A 15,937-nucleotide genomic window follows, 5' to 3' on the forward strand; every position below is an offset into this window, starting at 1 on the left:
AGTTATTATTTTTTTTTATGTTTTTTTATTTTTATTTATTTATTTATTTATTTTTAATTTTAAAATCTTTAATTCATACATGCGTTCCCAAACATGAACCCCCCTCCCACCTCCCTCCCCATAACATCTCTCTGGGTCATCCCCATGCACCAGCCCCACGTATTATTATTCTTAAAACTAGTTAATCACAGACGGTAGAGGAGATGATTTTGTATCTAATTAATTCTGTTCCCCAGGTCTTCCAAAAGATGATGTGGCCCCAAAGTCTGAGCTATGAACCATTTGCCATCCTATGTTATAGAGGTGCAGACCGACGCTTTAGGCTGCCTGTCTTCCTATGTCATAGAAAATGTGCATAAAAGTCACACACATTCCACGCTTCCACCTTCCCCCATGACCTGATTTAGAATCCCAGATCTGCTCCTTAGAAGGCCGTGTGACCTGAGTGGGCACTCAACCTCCATGAGTCACAGTGGCCTTATCTGTCAACTGGTGATAACAGATCTACCTTGCTGTCATGTATTAAATACGCTAATATAAATAAAAGCACTGCTCACTCAGTTGTGTCCGACTCTTGGCAACCCCATGGACTGTAGCCTACCAGGCTCCTCCGTCCATGGGATTTTCCAGGCAAGAATACTGGAGTGGGTTGCCATTTCCTCCTCCAGGGGATCTTCCTGACCCAGGGATTGAACCCAGGTCTCCTGCAGCGTAGGCAGACGCTTTACCATCTGAGCCACCAGGGAAGTCCTGTGATTAGCAGTGAAGTTTTAAGCAAGCATCTTGCTCTCGAAGGTCACCTGTTGGCATAAGTGTCTCCCGTAAGTGGCCCCCAAGGGCTCCTTGCCAAGCGCCCCAAGCTCTCCAGGCAGCCCCTGGCCTTGCTTCCGTTGCCCCGATGAAGAGGACCTTGTCCCTCGTTTTCTCTAGCTCTGAAGACGGAACCATGGGGACTGCCAGGTGGTGGAAATAAGGGAAGCCCTAGTTTGGGCCAGTTTGCAGCTTGGCTTTAAAGGTTCCCAAAGCCATAGCTTGCTCAGGAGGGAAGGTTCTGTCCCCAAACCATGTGGGACTCTGGGTCAGTCTCTTAAAGATGGGTGAACGGTGACAACCGGGCTAGGGAGGACCCTCGCTTGGGCCTGACTGTGGCTGTGAAATGCGTCTGTCCTGAGAACAGACAGGAGTTGGAAGGCCAGGCCCTCCGGGGGAAAGGCGCTTGTCTTGGCCCTGACCTGACCATATGTGAGCCAGCCACCTTCGCCCTTTCCAGACTCTTGACACAAAGAAACAGCTGCAGAAGTTACACCAGGTCCTAGGGACATTTCCATCTAAACAATCAGGCTTTGTTTTTTGAGAGGGTGAGGATTGTGAACAGAAGCCAGGGGTTTTCTGCTGCCGATCACCTCCCCTCCACCTGTCTGGGGCTTCAGGAGGAAGGCACACTCTGTGCACACCGCCAGGGAACCTCAAGTCCCCTCCTCAGAGTGTTTTGCAGCTTTGGTGGTTCACTTCACCCTTACACCGGCAGCCCAAAGTACAGGGGGCTGTTAACATTCCCAGGGCAATCCTCAACCCCGAAAGTCGGGGACAAAAGGCCTCGGTCTCTGGTTCTTCAGGGGAGCAATTCTGGGAGACATTCTACAGCATCCCTTGGAGGGTCCCCAGCAAGAGCGGGCCCCCAGGGCTCACTAGGAGAGCCAGTGATGCACGCAGCCTCTGCTGGCCTTTCCTCCCCCTCCTCTCCCATCCCTTCACTCCTGGCCCCAGGTCCTGCCCCAGAAGTTTCCTTGAACCCAAGATCCAGGTCTCGGTGAGAACCTGAGACAAAACACGCATCAGGGAACTCAATGGAAGCTTGTTTTCCTTGAAGAGTCGGAAACAAAGTTGCTCCTCTGAACCAGAGCACAGAGGGACCCCGGCCATTGGCAAGTGGAGAATCCCAGAGGCCGCACCAGCATGGGCTCAGCTGGGCCCGCCACTAACACGGGGAGGCCGTCGGGCAGACTGTCGACAGAGGCCAGGGTCTGTGGCCGGCGAGGGGAAAGAGTCTGGCCCATCCTGGGCCTGGGGGACACATTTCTCCACCCTGGTTCTGTTGCAGGAAGAAGGACCCCTTCCAGGGCCCGAAACTGGGCTCTTGTCTAACACTCAGAAATGAACTGTCCGAGGAGACACGTGTGCTGACAAAGCAAGAGATTTTATTGGGAAAGGGCGCCCGGGTGGAGAGCAGCAGGGTGAGGGGACCCAGGAGAACTGCTCTGCCGCGTGGCTCGCAGTCTCGGGTTTTATGGTGATGGGATTAGTTTCTGGGTGGTCTTTGGCCAATCACTCTAATTCGGATTCTTTCCTGGTGGCGCACGCATCGCTAAGCCAAGATGGATGCTAGCGAGAGGGATTCTGGGAAGTGGACGGACACGCGGTGTCTCCTTTCGACCTTTCCCGAAATCTTCCGGTTGGTGGTGGCTGATTCGTTCCATATTCCTCACCAGGATCTCCTGTCATAAAACAGCTCATGCGAATGGTTACTATGGTGCCAGGCCAGGGTGGGCGGTCTCGGTCAGGGCGCTTCCCCTGACAGCTCTCGAGCAGAAGATGCGAAGGGAAAGGCTGTGGGTTGGGAGAGAGACGAGTGTTCAATTGGACCCTGGAGGCCTGGGAGGCCTGAACGGAGGTCCCAGGGTCGGAAAGCAAGTGGGCAGCGCGGATGCGTGGAGGGGAGGTGGTCTGGTTACCTGCAGGGACCAGGCCTGCAGGCCAGGGTGAGAGCGTCTGTCCCCCATCTGCTGAGGGCCCAGCCCTGAACGGAGAAGCCTGGCAGCCCTCGCAGCTCTGACCCAGACTCTCTGGCCTCTGGGCTGTTTGTACGGCAGGAAGTGAGGAGAAGGGGACAGGGATAAAAAACAGTCCAGCAGGGCCCAAGAGAGACACCTGCAGCCCAAGAGCACAGTTTCCACCCCCAGAAAGGAAAAGCAGAACAAAAGGTGACTATTAGCAAAGGGGGGTTTCCGAGAACCGTCAACAACGACCCAGAAGACAAATAATCACCTGCCTTCCTTCCGGCTGACTCTATGAGGTCGCTTTATTCTTCTTCGGCTCTTGGAGCCAACAGAGAAAACACAGTTCTAGTGTTACTGGGAAAAGAAATATTTTTTTCAGGTACTCAGAGTAATTTTTGTTTTTACAAGAAAACTGGGTAGTCAGCTACAAGTACAGTTGTCAAAGTAGGGACAGTGAATGTTGTGGAATTACTCAGATTCTCCTGCAACAAGACAGCACATCAGAACCCATCAGTGGATCTAGGGTGTAAGAATTTTGACAGTACTTTAAATGATTGAATTTTCCAATACTGAACAACCTCTATCCCACACCCAATCAAGCCAAACCAAAAAGTCCACCCGAGACCTTCTCAACCGGTTGGTCTTTGCGATGCTGTCATCTCTAGACAAATAGTTTGAGTTGCATAATGACAACAATCAGATTTATTACTGTAGGTCATCACAGTTGTTCTCTTGTGAGGACAGAAAGCAGTTTGCTGGTAAATTCTTGCTTCATAATTCCTAGTCTCAAAATGCCTCCACTTAATGTTAATTTTAAATGCAGCTATGTGTGCTGACCACAGGGATTTAAACCTCCAAGACTTGAATAGGAAACTCACTGCATACGCTGAAAAATTCTTTAGGACTATGTGAAAAATTAACTTTTTTAGACTTTACTTTTTAATACAAATTATTTATTAATTTTTGGCCGTGCAGGGTCTTCCTTGCTGTTCGGGGTCTTCTCTAGTTGTGGTGAGCAGGGGCTCCTCTCGCCTTGCGGTGTGCGGGCTTCTCACTGGGGTGGGGCTTCTCGTGGAGGAGCGCAGGCCTACAGAACTCAGGCTCCATTAGCTGGGGCTCGTGGGCTCAGGAGTCGCGGCTCCCGGGCTCCAGAGCACAGGCTCGGTTGTTGTGGCAAAGGGCTTAGTTGCTCCGCAGCATGTGGGATCTTCCCAGACCGGGGATCGAACCCGTGTCTCCTGCATTGCCAGGTGGATTCTTTATCACTGAGCCACCAGGGAAGCCCTGAAAAATTAAATTTTGAAAAAGTGAGGATCATACAGAGATGAATGTGGTTTTACATGATCCAATATATACCTTTCTTTGTTTGTTTAGCTGGCAGTGGGTGTCTGCAGGAAAACCATTCTCTCTTCGAACAATCTGAAGTCTCTAGAGTATCGACAAGATGCCTCTAGGCCTGCGCTGTCCAAGGCCGTAGCCACCTGTGGCCTTCCAACACTTGAAAATGAAGCTGGTCAAATTTGAAAAATGCCATTCGGCTCGTAACAGACTTTGAAGGCTTCGTATGAAAGAAAGAAAGTAAAATATTGCAATAGTTTTTATATTGATGATACACTGAAAGGATCACACTTTGGACATACTGGGTTAAAGGAAACATTGTTAAAGTTAATGCAGTCTATTTCTGCTTCCATTTTTAATGTGTCTGCTAGAAAATTCAGAAGCCCAACTGCACGGCTCCCCCTTTGGTGCTACGCTGACCTGCTTGTCCTGAAGCAGCTGAGGGCCACCCTGTTGGAGGGGAGGGGAGAAGGCTCATCTTGAAGTTCCTGTGCAAAACAGGTCCTGTTTTCCCCTCGAGGGTGTGTTGGGGGCCAAGGTTTACTTTCAGGGGCTGCTGGATGTCACTTGCCAGTGAAGGTGCTGTAACTCTTTCATCAGGGAGCTCGTCTACCCCACAGCAACTAGAAGTTGCTTCCTACAGTTCCCAGGGCTTTTCTCCCTCCCCTCTCCTCTTTTTCCTTTTCTTTCTCCCTCAAAAAGCGTGATTGTGTAACTGGCTTATCATACGTTTTCACAACTATGCAGCCACCACCACAATCCAGTTTTAGGACAGTTCCAGCACCCTGAAGCTTTTCCTCACGCTCTTCTGTACTCAATCCCTGTTCCCAGCAGCCTCTAGGAAACCACTGATTTGCTTTCCATAGCCATAGTATCTCCTCTTTGCAGAAATTTCATGTAAATGGGATCAAACAATGGGTGGTCTTTTGTGTCTGGCTCCTCTCTATTAGCGCATTGGTTTCCAGGTTTATCCGTGTTTGCAGGGCCGCTGTGGCCAGCTCCAACGTTTTAGCCTAGAGGAGAGAGAAAGCGGTGGAAGGAAATTTCGGGACATTCCTCAGTGAATTTGTATGAGCTTAGAAAAGTTGCTGAGGGAAATAAAAGCACATCGAGAATTTCATGTCACACTGGGATGTGATGATAAGTTACTGACGGTCTGTCTTTCCTCCTGTTTTAAAAATAAAATGGACTGCATTGGAAAACAATATTCATTTCCCATTTTACCTTCCTGTTCTTAGTCATAAAGTGACATAATTCGTACATTATTGTACTCATAGTGTAGATAAAACTGTAATATCCAACAGTTCTTCTCCTTTATGGAGTGCTTTTTAAAATAATGATGATAAATTTGCTCCCCAGTATCCATGCTCTCTCACCTGGAAACCGAGCAGATGTAACTGCTTTTTATGGAATTTAACAGCGTGACAGACACTTATTTGTTCAAAGAAGTCTGAGTTCTTACGACTCCACTTATATTGGGATCTAGCATATGAATCTGACATCCCACGGTCCTGAGATTTTACACTGCAAGGCATGGTGTTTGTTTGATTAACAGACAACAACAGAGACGAAGAAACACTCCAGGGACTCAGTTTTTTTTGCTAATAAGCAGGTACCAAAATAATGAATATATTCTGACACAACCACCCCTCCCCTCTCCCCCCCACCACCCCCTGGCTTCAAATCACTGACAAGTGTAACCATAATAATGGCTCTGAAGTGTGTGGGTGGCTGGGATTTTTGATAAACACACTCATAAAGACCAAATCACACATAAGTTGCTGAAACAATATTGGGGTGAAAATCACAGGCTATGGCAAGAAGGGGAGGGCGGGGAGCCGCTGAACGATGCAGGGTGGAGTTAAACCTCTTTCAGTAACATTTTAAAATCAAATGAAGGAGAGGCCCATCTGTTTACTGTCTCTTTTGCCCGTGATGGCACATCTCCCCTGCCATTCCCACTGAAGCAACGCCGTGTGGGGGCTGGTGGTGTTCTAAGGCAGCTCTCTCCCCCAGACACGGGCCTTTCCCCAGGCACCCGTGGGGCCTGTCTGTGGGCAGCTTCTGCAACCACAGCTCTCTGGGCTCACACGTGAGACCCCCAGGCCAGCCCTCAGAGACAAGGGAGAGTTGCTGGTGGATGAGCCCACCACCCCCTCACCCTGGCAGGACAGCTGGCTGTGTTCTGCACGACCTCTCAGAGGGGGCCTGCTGCCCTCAGAGGCAGCCTGCTGGTTGCCCTTTGTAGCTTTGCTCCCTCCCGTCCACCACATCCTCCTTCCCTAGTGTAGCCTGGAATCACTTCCCAAATGCAACCTGCCACAAATCCTTACCTCGGGTTCTGCTTTTGGGGACATCAAAAGGACGGCTACCACATTTTTAGATGAACGTAGACTTTGAAGGGATTCTGTGACTACTTCTTTTTCAGCTGAAAATTTCAGGTCATTCTTAGGAAGACCTGAAGAAGGCAAACCAAAGCAAAGAGAGTCGTATCAAACAGCAGCTCTATTCTGGAGCGGTGTCACCTGAGGTTACCATGTTCCCACGTCCAAATTCACTCTGCTCACCACACAACAGGCCAAGAAATCCGAGAGACAAGGTGTTGAGGCAAGGAATGTGACATTATGAGGCAAGCTGGCAGACGGAGAAGATGGCAGGCTAATGTCTCAAAATAACCATCTTGTCAAGGTCTAGATGCCAGATTCTTTTATAGAACTGACGGGGAGGAGGTGAGGAGGCGAAGTAAAAGGCCATCAACCTTGCAAATATCCCCTGCAATGGCCAGCCTCAGGACTGGATATGTTAATTTCTCCCTTCCTGTAGTCATCCAGCATATTAAAAAGCAGACACATTACTTTGCCAACGAAGGTCCATTTAGTCAAAGCTATGGTTTTTCCAGTAGTCATGTATGGATGTGAGAGTTGGACTATAAAGAAAGCTGAGCGCAGAAGAATTGATGCTTTTGAACTGTGGTGTTGGAGAAGACTCTTGAGAGTACCCTGGACTGCAAGGAGATCCAACCAGTTCATCCTAAAGGAAATCAACCCTGAATATTCATTGGAAGGACTGATACTGAAGCTGAAATTTCAATACTTTGACCACTTGACGCGAAGAGCTGACTCATTTGAAAAGACCCTGTTGGGAAAGATTGAAGGCAGGAGGAGAAGGAGACGATAGAGGATGAGATGGTTGGATGGCATTACCGACTCGATGGCCATGAGTTTAAGCAAGCTCCAGGAGTTGGTGGTGGACAGGGAAGCCTGAAGTGCTGCAGTCCATGGGGTTGCAAAGAGTCGGACACGCCTGAGCAACTGAACTGAACTGAACTGTACCGTAGCCATCCACAGGTCTAGAGAGTCAGGGTGTCTCCCTGAACAAAGGCAACTTTGGCTTAACCTTCAGGCAGAGGGGAAGAGTTCCCTGAGGTAGGCCATTATGTATGATTATAATAACAAAGGAAAGAAAATCAAAGGTTAAAGTCAAAGAAACAGATCCAGCTTGGAGTCAAAATGGGCTCTTCCCTGTAACAACGTCTCCCTGATTCTACAGTAAACACTCTGTGGTCTGGGACCAGGGTGCTGGACACTGCCCAAAGCTGCGCAGGCATTAGCTGATTTCATTCTTAAAACAGCCCCCTGAAGTGAGAATTACTATTGTCCTCATTTACCAGGGGGGAAATTGGGAGGTGAAAGTTAATTTGGCCACAATCACATGGTTCAAAAACGCACCAGCAGGATTCCAACCCAGGCAGCCTGGTTTCAGATCCTCAGAGCATAGCCTCTGACACAGGCCTGAGCCTGCGAGAGGTGTTTGATAAATTCTCACTTGACTGAGGAGTTACTGCATGTGGAGAAAGGAAAGAAGATGGTCTATGTAATATCTTCAAATGTTTGATCATGAACCCTTTGGCAGTCTGTGAAGCCCATAGAGTCTTTCCCAAAACAATACACACACACACACACACACACACACACACACACACATATATTTGGCCATGTATGTGTGCGTGTATATATATATATATAATATTATATATATGGCCATGTTGTGAGACATGTGGGATTCTAATTCCCCAACCAGGGATCAAACCTGCCTCCCCTGCAGTGGAATCGTGGAGTCTTAACTACTGGACCACCAAGGAAGCCCCCAAATCAATATTTTCAAGGGCATAAAAGAAAACACATAAGATTACAGAGGAAACCAAATATTAAAATGCATCTATCAAAATACTACCAACAATTGTGACAGAGCAATACACACATCCATCCTATAGGGGTGATTACATCCTGCGATGGGCTCCATAAATGTCTCAAATCTGCATGTGATGGGAATGGACTGAGCTGCCCAAGGGGCTGGATGCCTTTAGGAAAGACCTCAGAATGGCTGGCCCAGAATCTGAATTACAAGACCTCTTCCTTCCGAGTCACCCTCCAACCTTCATGAGCTTCCTAAAATACAGGTTTGGTTGTATTTCTTACCCATCTTAAACCTTTCAATGCTGGCCTTCCATTGTCTCCAGAATAAAGTCTAGGATGCCCAGGGTGACGGTCAAGGTTTGCATCATCTGAACCCAGGGATTTACCTTACCAACCTCTGGCCCGTGTCTCCTGCGTTCCTTATACTCCAGCTGCAGTAAGTTCCCTGCTTCCTGTGCCTAGAGTGACCCTTCAGGTGAAACTTCTCTTCAAAGTCTTCACCCACGGCCCCCCTCGTAGGTAAAATTAATCACTCCTCTGAGTGCACATAACTTTCCACAGGCCTCTACCATATGTTCGGGATTACTACGTTAGCAATACCTTCTTAATCTCAGACAGGACCCAGCAGAACCTCCAGCCCAGGATGAGAGTTCAGTTATCATTGGTTAAAACCGATCCGAGGGTGGGATGCGAGCAGCTGATTCGTCATAAATTTGAGATAACCATGTGGACTGTCTCAGTATATCCCAGCAAACAATTATGGATCATTAACATCATGGCAGATGGTGATTGCAGCCATGAAATTAAAAGATGCTTACTCCTTGGAAGGAAAGTTATGACCAACCTAGACAGCGACATTCCTTTGCCAACAAAGGTCCGTCTAGTCAAGGCTATGGTTTTTCCAGTGGTCATGTATGGATGTGAGAGTTGGACTGTGAAGAAGGCTGAGCACTGAAGAATTGATGCTTTTGAACTGTGGTGTTGGGAGAAGACTCTTGAGAATCCCTTGGACTGCAAGGAGATCCAACCAGTCCATCCTAAGAGAGATCAGTCCTGGGTGTTCATTGGAAGGACTGATGCTGAAGCTGAAACTCCAGTACTTTGGCCACCTCATGCGGAGAGTTGACTCATTGGAAAAGACTCTGATGCTGGGAGGGATTGGGGGCAGGAGGAGAAGGGGGCGGCAGAGGATAAGATGGCTGGATGGCATCACTGACTCGATGGACGTGAGTCTGAGTGAACTCTGGGAGTTGGTGATGGACAGGGAGGCCTGGCGTGCTGCGATTCATGGGGTCACAAAGAGTCAGACACGACTGAGCGACTGAACTGAACTGAACTGAGACATCTAGGAACGAAGCTTCAAGTGATCCACCGAAATCATGAAACTTCCTTGAAAACGGGTTATCTTCAAATTCCATGTGAAATTGGCTATCTCTTGCATAATATATTAACATTTGTTATCAAAGTAATGTCACTGGTTTTGCTCAAATGTTTAAGTAAAATGGACATTTTCTTAAAAAAAAAATCTGTCCTCTTACTCCTGTGCCTTCTGCTGCTGCTGATAATCCTGTGGGTGCAGGGACCCAGGCTGAGAAGCAGGGACCCAGGGCTCCTCCTCTAGACCCAGAGATGAGGGCACCATTTAGCTGACTTTTACTAGAAGTCCCAGGAGAGCCCTCCGCCCCCCACCTCCAGGCAGCTGGATGCTAAACATGCGGCATCTGGCAGGACTCTGCCTCCCAGCAAGTTCAGATAATTATCCCCAAACCCATCCATTTTCTCATCTTCCTCCAGGGTCTGTCGGGGGTGACTCACTCTGGGACATGAAACAGCTGGCGGGTTTTTCCACGAGGTCGCTTTGTCTTTGCTGCTCTTGGTTCCATGATTCTTTGGTGGCTCCTGAGGCTTAATCACCCCTGACATGTGACTTCCTTCTTGGCCTCACGCTTCTCTTTGACTGAGGTGGGCCTGAGTACATGCCCACGTCCTTCCTTTAATCTCAGTTTAATCTGCTTTCTTATGTTTTAACTACAGTGGAGTGGAAAGAGCGTGGGGTTTTGAGCCAAGCAGAGCTGGTTGCCGCCCCGGCTCTGCTGTTAACTGGCTGTGTAACAGTGTGGAAACGGTGTCACGGCTCCTGGCCACAATATGCTCATCAGGGCACATGGGAACGGTCACATCCATTTTCCAGAATGTTGTGAGGAATAAAGGTTAGGTCTGTAGATGCACGTACCTTATTTAGCATCTGGCACAGAGTAAATGAGAAATGTGATTCTCATTTCTTTCCTTCTGCTGGAGAGAGAGTCTAGCTCTGTAGTCTGAAACTCTGGTTGGTGTTGGTGCCCAGTGAAGAGCCAGAGGCACTGACACCCGCAGGCAGCCACACCCGGGGGGCAGGCGGTAGGGTGCCTGCCTTAGTATCTCCAGCTCCTACTCAGGGGGCTTACAGCTATGATTCAACAAATATCTGTAGACTGAATAAATGGATAAAGAGACAAGAGATCACTTTCTTCCAGAACAATAAAGGACTGTAGATGAATCAGTTCAGTTCAGTTCAGTTCAGTTGCTCAGTCGTGTCCGACTCTTTGCGACCCCATGAATTGCAGCACGCCAGGCCTCCCTGTCCATCACCAACTCCCAGAGTTCACTCAGACTCACGTCCATTGAGTCAGTGATGCCATCCAGCCATCTCATCCTCGGTCGTCCCCTTCACCTCCTGCCCCCGATCCCTCCCAGCATCAGAGTCTTTTCCAATGAGTCAACTCTCCACATGAGGTGGCCAAAGTACTGGAGTTTCAGCTTCAGCATAATTCCTTCCAAAGAAATCCCAGGGCTGATCTCCTTCAGAATGGACTGGTTGGATCTCCTTGCAGTCCAAGGGACTCTCAAGAGTCTTCTCCCAACACCACAGTTCAAAAGCATCAATTCTTCAGCGCTCAGCCTTCTTCACAGTCCAACTCTCACATCCATACATGACCACAGAAAAAACCATAGCCTTGACTAGACGGACCTTAGTCAGCAAACTAATGTCTCTGCTTTTGAATATGCTATCTAGGTTGGTCATAACTTTTCTTCCAAAGAGTAAATGTCTTTTAATTTCATGGCTGCAGTCACCATCTGCAGTGATTTTGGAGCCCCCCCAAAATAAAGTCTGACACTGTTTCCACTGTTTCTCCATCTATTTCCCATGAAGTGATGGGACCAGATGCCATGATCTTCGTTTTCTGAATGTTGAGCTTTAAGCCAACGTTTTCACTCTCCACTTTCACTTTCATCAAGAGGCTTTTTAGTTCCTCTTTACTTTCTGCCATAAGGGTGGTGTCATCTGCATATCTGAGGTTATTGATATTTCTCCCAGCAATCTTGATTCCAGCCTGTGCTTCCTTCAGCCCAGCATTTCGCATGATGTACTCTGCATATAAGTTAAATAAGCAGGGTGACAATATACAGCCTTGATGGACTCCTTTTCCATTTGGAACCAGTCTGTTGTTCCATGTCCAGTCCTAACTGTTGCTTCCTGACCTGCATACAGGTTTCTCAAGAGGCAGGTCAGGTGGTCTGGTAACCCATCTCTTTCAGAATTTTCCACAGTTTCTTGTGATTCACACAGTGAAAGGCTTTGGCATAGTCAATAAAGCAGAAATAGATGTTTTTCTGGAACTCTCTCGCTTTTTCCATGATCCAGCGGATGTTGGCAATTTGATCTCTGGTTCCTCTGCCTTTTCTAAAACCAGCTTGAACATCTGGAGGTTCACGGTTCACATATTGCTGAAGCCTGGCTTGGAGAATTTTGAGCATTACTTTACTAGTGTGTGAGATGAGTGCAATTGTGCGGTAGTTTGAGCATTCTTTGGCATTGCCTTTCTTTGGGATTGGAATGAAAACTGACCTTTTTCAGTCCTGTGGCCACTGCTGAGTTTTCCCAATTTGCTGGCATATTGAGTGCAGCACTTTCACAGCATCATCTTTCAGGATTTGAAATAGCTCAACTGGAATTCCACCACCTCCACTAGCTTTGTTCGTAGTGATGGTTTCTAAGGCCCACTTGACTTCATATTCCAGGATGTTTGGCTCTAGGTGAGTGATCACACCATCGTGATTATCTTGGTTGTGAAGATCTTTTTTGTATGGTTCTTCTGTGTATTCTTGCTACCTCTTCTTAATATCTTCTGCTTCTATTAGGTCCATACCATTTCTGTCCTTTATCGAGCCCATCTTTGCATGAAATGTTCCCTTGGTGTCTCTAATTTTCTTGAAGAGATCTCTAGTCTTTCCCATTCTGTTGTTTTCCTCTATTTCTTTGCATTGATCGCTGAGGAAGGCTTTCTTATCTCTTCTTGCTGTTCTTTGGAACTCTGCATTCGGATGCTTGTATCTTTCCTTTTCTCCTTTGCTTTTCGCTTCTCTCCTTTTCACAGCTATTTGTAAGCCCTCCCCAGACAGCCATTTTGCTTTTTTGCATTTCTTTTCCATGGGGATGGTCTTGATCCCTGTCTCCTGTACAATGTCACGAACCTCATTCCATAGTTCATCAGGCACTCTATCTATCAGATCTAGGCCCTTAAATCTATTCCTCACTTCCACTGTATAATCATAAGGGATTTGATTTAGGTCATACCTGAATGGTCTAGTGGTTTTTCCCTACTTTCTTCAATTTCAGTCTGAATTTGGCAATAAGGAGTTCATGATCTGAGCCACAGTCAGCTCTGGGTCTTGTTTTTGCTGACTGTATAGAGCTTCTCCATCTTTGGCTGCAAAGAATATAATCAATCTGATTTCGGTGTTGGCCATTTCTAGATGAATAAGTTATGTCAAAGCAATAAAATATTAATGATGCGACAAACACATTTCCAAAAACCTGTCTGCCACCTTCATCTCTGACCCTGCCTGCCAACAACTCAGCAGCAACCATGCTGGGGGAGTGGGCGGAGGTGGCGGAGGCCTGGGAGGGTCAGGCAGCTGTAAGCTCAGAGAGGGTGGGCTGAGTGGAGTGTAAGGCTGCAGGGATCAGCAGTCAGGGCAAGCAGGGTCAGCGGGAACAGCCTGGAGAGGCGTTGCGCTGTGATTACTGTTGTTTCAGCATAAATACATGTTGTTGTGTTTTAGCTCTGACAGGTAATTGCTGTGTTTCTGGGCTGCGGTGACAGGCTCTGACCGTGGAGGTGTCTGTGATGAGTGAGCTCAGATGACTGAGCTCAGCGTGGCATTACCATGGTCTGAAGGGCCGGTGACCCTGTCCCCCCAGCCTGGGTCCTGTCTTGTGACCGCCCCTGCCCCTCCCTTCTCCACACCTCGGCCATGGGGCCCTTTCCCCCTGCCACAATGTGGTCTTGTTGACCTCCCACCTGTGACCACCCTCAATCCTGTCCCAGTGAGAGTCCAAAGCCCGCCCTTGGCACTCAGCACCCAGCCCCTGCCTGCCCGCAAGACTGGCACGCACAGACACGCCAAGCCCATGCCCTCCTCGCGGCCTCCGTGGCTCCCGGTTCCTTCCTCCCAGGGCTGACCCTTCCTGCACACTCGGACGGTTCATTTCCTGCAGCATCCCTCCCTGACTCTGAGCTAGTGCGCTCCCTCCCTCCCTCTCAGCCTCCGCCCTCTTATTTTCTCCACATCCCTGTGATCACCTTATCTGTTTCTGGTCGGCTTTCTTCATTTTCCCTTCCCCTGAGGACATGCAGGTCTCAAGGGTTCACATCCGTTTGCTTCATTGCTCTGTCTCCGGCCAAAGGGCCCCTCCGAGGTGCTCAGTCATCATTTGGTTTGGTGAATAATAGATAAAACCTGTCCCACGGGGAACAGACAAGCTCGTGCAGCAGAGTCTCTGCCAACCCCTTGCCACCGTCCCTGCAGGGTGAAGACGGCGGTGTCTGACTCCGCACAGCACAGGGCTCCCAGGAGCTCTTTAGGGGCCCCTGACACCACAGGGTAACCCGCGAAGCTGCTGACGACCCCCTGCCACGGAGCCCTCCTACCAGGCCAGGAGAGTGACCGCTCAGTGACTGTCACCACAGCTGACGTGCACACCGAGGTGGACACCCACACTAGGCAGCCGCCTAGGTCAAGAGTAACGGTGCTGTTCACAAAGAGTTCAGCAGCAACGAAAATGGACTCTGGGTATCTCAATAAAATGGGAGCTTCCTGGAACGATGTCAAGGCTCACAATTCCAGAAAGAGAAATGGAACTGGCACAGTTAAGCCAGGGAACTAAGGAAGCGCAAAGCAGGGCAGCTGAACCTCGCAGCCAAGGACGCCACTGGGGCAGGAAATGCACCACACTTCCCAAGGACGTTAGGCGGGCCCGGCCCTCTCTCGTCTGCTCCCTTCAGGGTTGGGAAGGGGCAACCTGACCTGAAAAGGTGTCTGTGGATTAACAAAGCAGCACGCTGTGCCCTGCAAAGTCTCCTGCTGAGAAACAGAGGTGATGCTCACTCCCACCTTGGAAGGACCTGGTCAGACCTGGGCCTTAGGACCACAGGGGCAAAATGCTCCCAGAACATCTGGGACAGGCTTGTTCTGGCAGCCAAGCAGATGTCAGAGTCCCATGCCTTCCAGGAGCAGCAGGTCAGGACCTGAGTGAAGCCTGCTGGATGAGAGTCAGCACGGAGGGATGAGGCATGTGCTTGCGTGGATGTGGCGCCTCCTCCAGGCAGCCCCCGTGAACACACCTGTGATGGGATGCTCTCTGACATCTCGCGACTCTCCTCTCCAAAGTGCTGACGGAGCGGGCTCATGGGGGGATATCCTAATTTTGAATCAACCTCTAGGGGTGTGAGGCATCCAGCAGATCGTGAGAGCCAGTTCTTTCATTTTCAGAAATTTTCAAGCCACTTAAGATCGTGTTGCTAGCTTAAAATTAGCACCATTCTTTGCGAGAAGCAAAATTAGCTTAAAAAAAAATGAACTATGCTTAAAATTAGTCCAGGTTGGAGTATTTACACCACAAGAATTGACAAAGGCTGCAAATCAGGCCTTTTTAAAAATCTTTGCCAGAGCTGGTTATTAAGCCAGCAAAGTATTGCTTGTATTTCTGAAATCAACTGTGCCTGGTCTTACTCTCTATTTTTATCATTACTGGATTTTATTTTTAATCGTAAGTGAGATTTGTCTGTAGTTTTGTTCTGTTTTTTGCTTTGGGGATACATTCTTCGTCAACTTTATTTCTTCAAGTTTTCTATATTTTTTTAAGGCCAGTTTTTATCTCTGATTTTCAATCATCTAGGGAATATTTTTAAATGCAGGGGCCCAGGGCATGCACCTGATTAATTAAATCAGAATCTCTGAGGGTGGGACTCAAATGTTAGTATTTTTTTAAAAATCTTCACATAATTCCAATATTCAGCCAAAGTTGAGAACCAGTGCCTCAGCCCAGTGTTTCTTGATCACTAATATACATGCATCACCTTTCTAGGGGATTTAACTCCTGTTAAAACACAGAATTTAATTTAGCAGCGAGGATGGGGGCCAACAAACTCCCAGGGATGCTGCTGCTGCTGGCCCATGGATCACACTTTGAGTAGCAAGGACTTGAATAACAGTGTAATCATCTGTATTTTAAATTATTTATTTATTTATTTTCAGCTGTACTGGACTTGAAGTCCAGTAAAGCCAAAAATTTAAAACAAA

General features: G+C 48.3%; 1 long non-coding RNA gene across 2 annotated transcripts in view; it reads right to left on the bottom strand.

The window, feature by feature from the left end:
* Window positions 1-3,464: 3,464 nt before the first annotated feature.
* Window positions 3,465-15,937, bottom strand: part of LOC138428217 (uncharacterized) — a 41,234-nt gene continuing 28,761 nt past the window's right edge. The window contains exons 3-4 of one of the 2 annotated variants that reach the window (XR_011252347.1): window positions 6,449-6,573; window positions 3,465-5,128 (exon numbers count right to left, since the gene is read on the bottom strand). This is a non-coding gene — a long non-coding RNA (uncharacterized lncRNA). The remainder of the gene's footprint in view (window positions 5,129-6,448; window positions 6,574-15,937) is intronic. The other variant, XR_011252348.1, reaches the window with a different exon arrangement.

The sequence above is a fragment of the Ovis canadensis genome, chromosome 1 (assembly GCF_042477335.2).
Source record: "Ovis canadensis isolate MfBH-ARS-UI-01 breed Bighorn chromosome 1, ARS-UI_OviCan_v2, whole genome shotgun sequence".
NCBI classification, from domain to species: domain Eukaryota; kingdom Metazoa; phylum Chordata; class Mammalia; order Artiodactyla; family Bovidae; genus Ovis; species Ovis canadensis.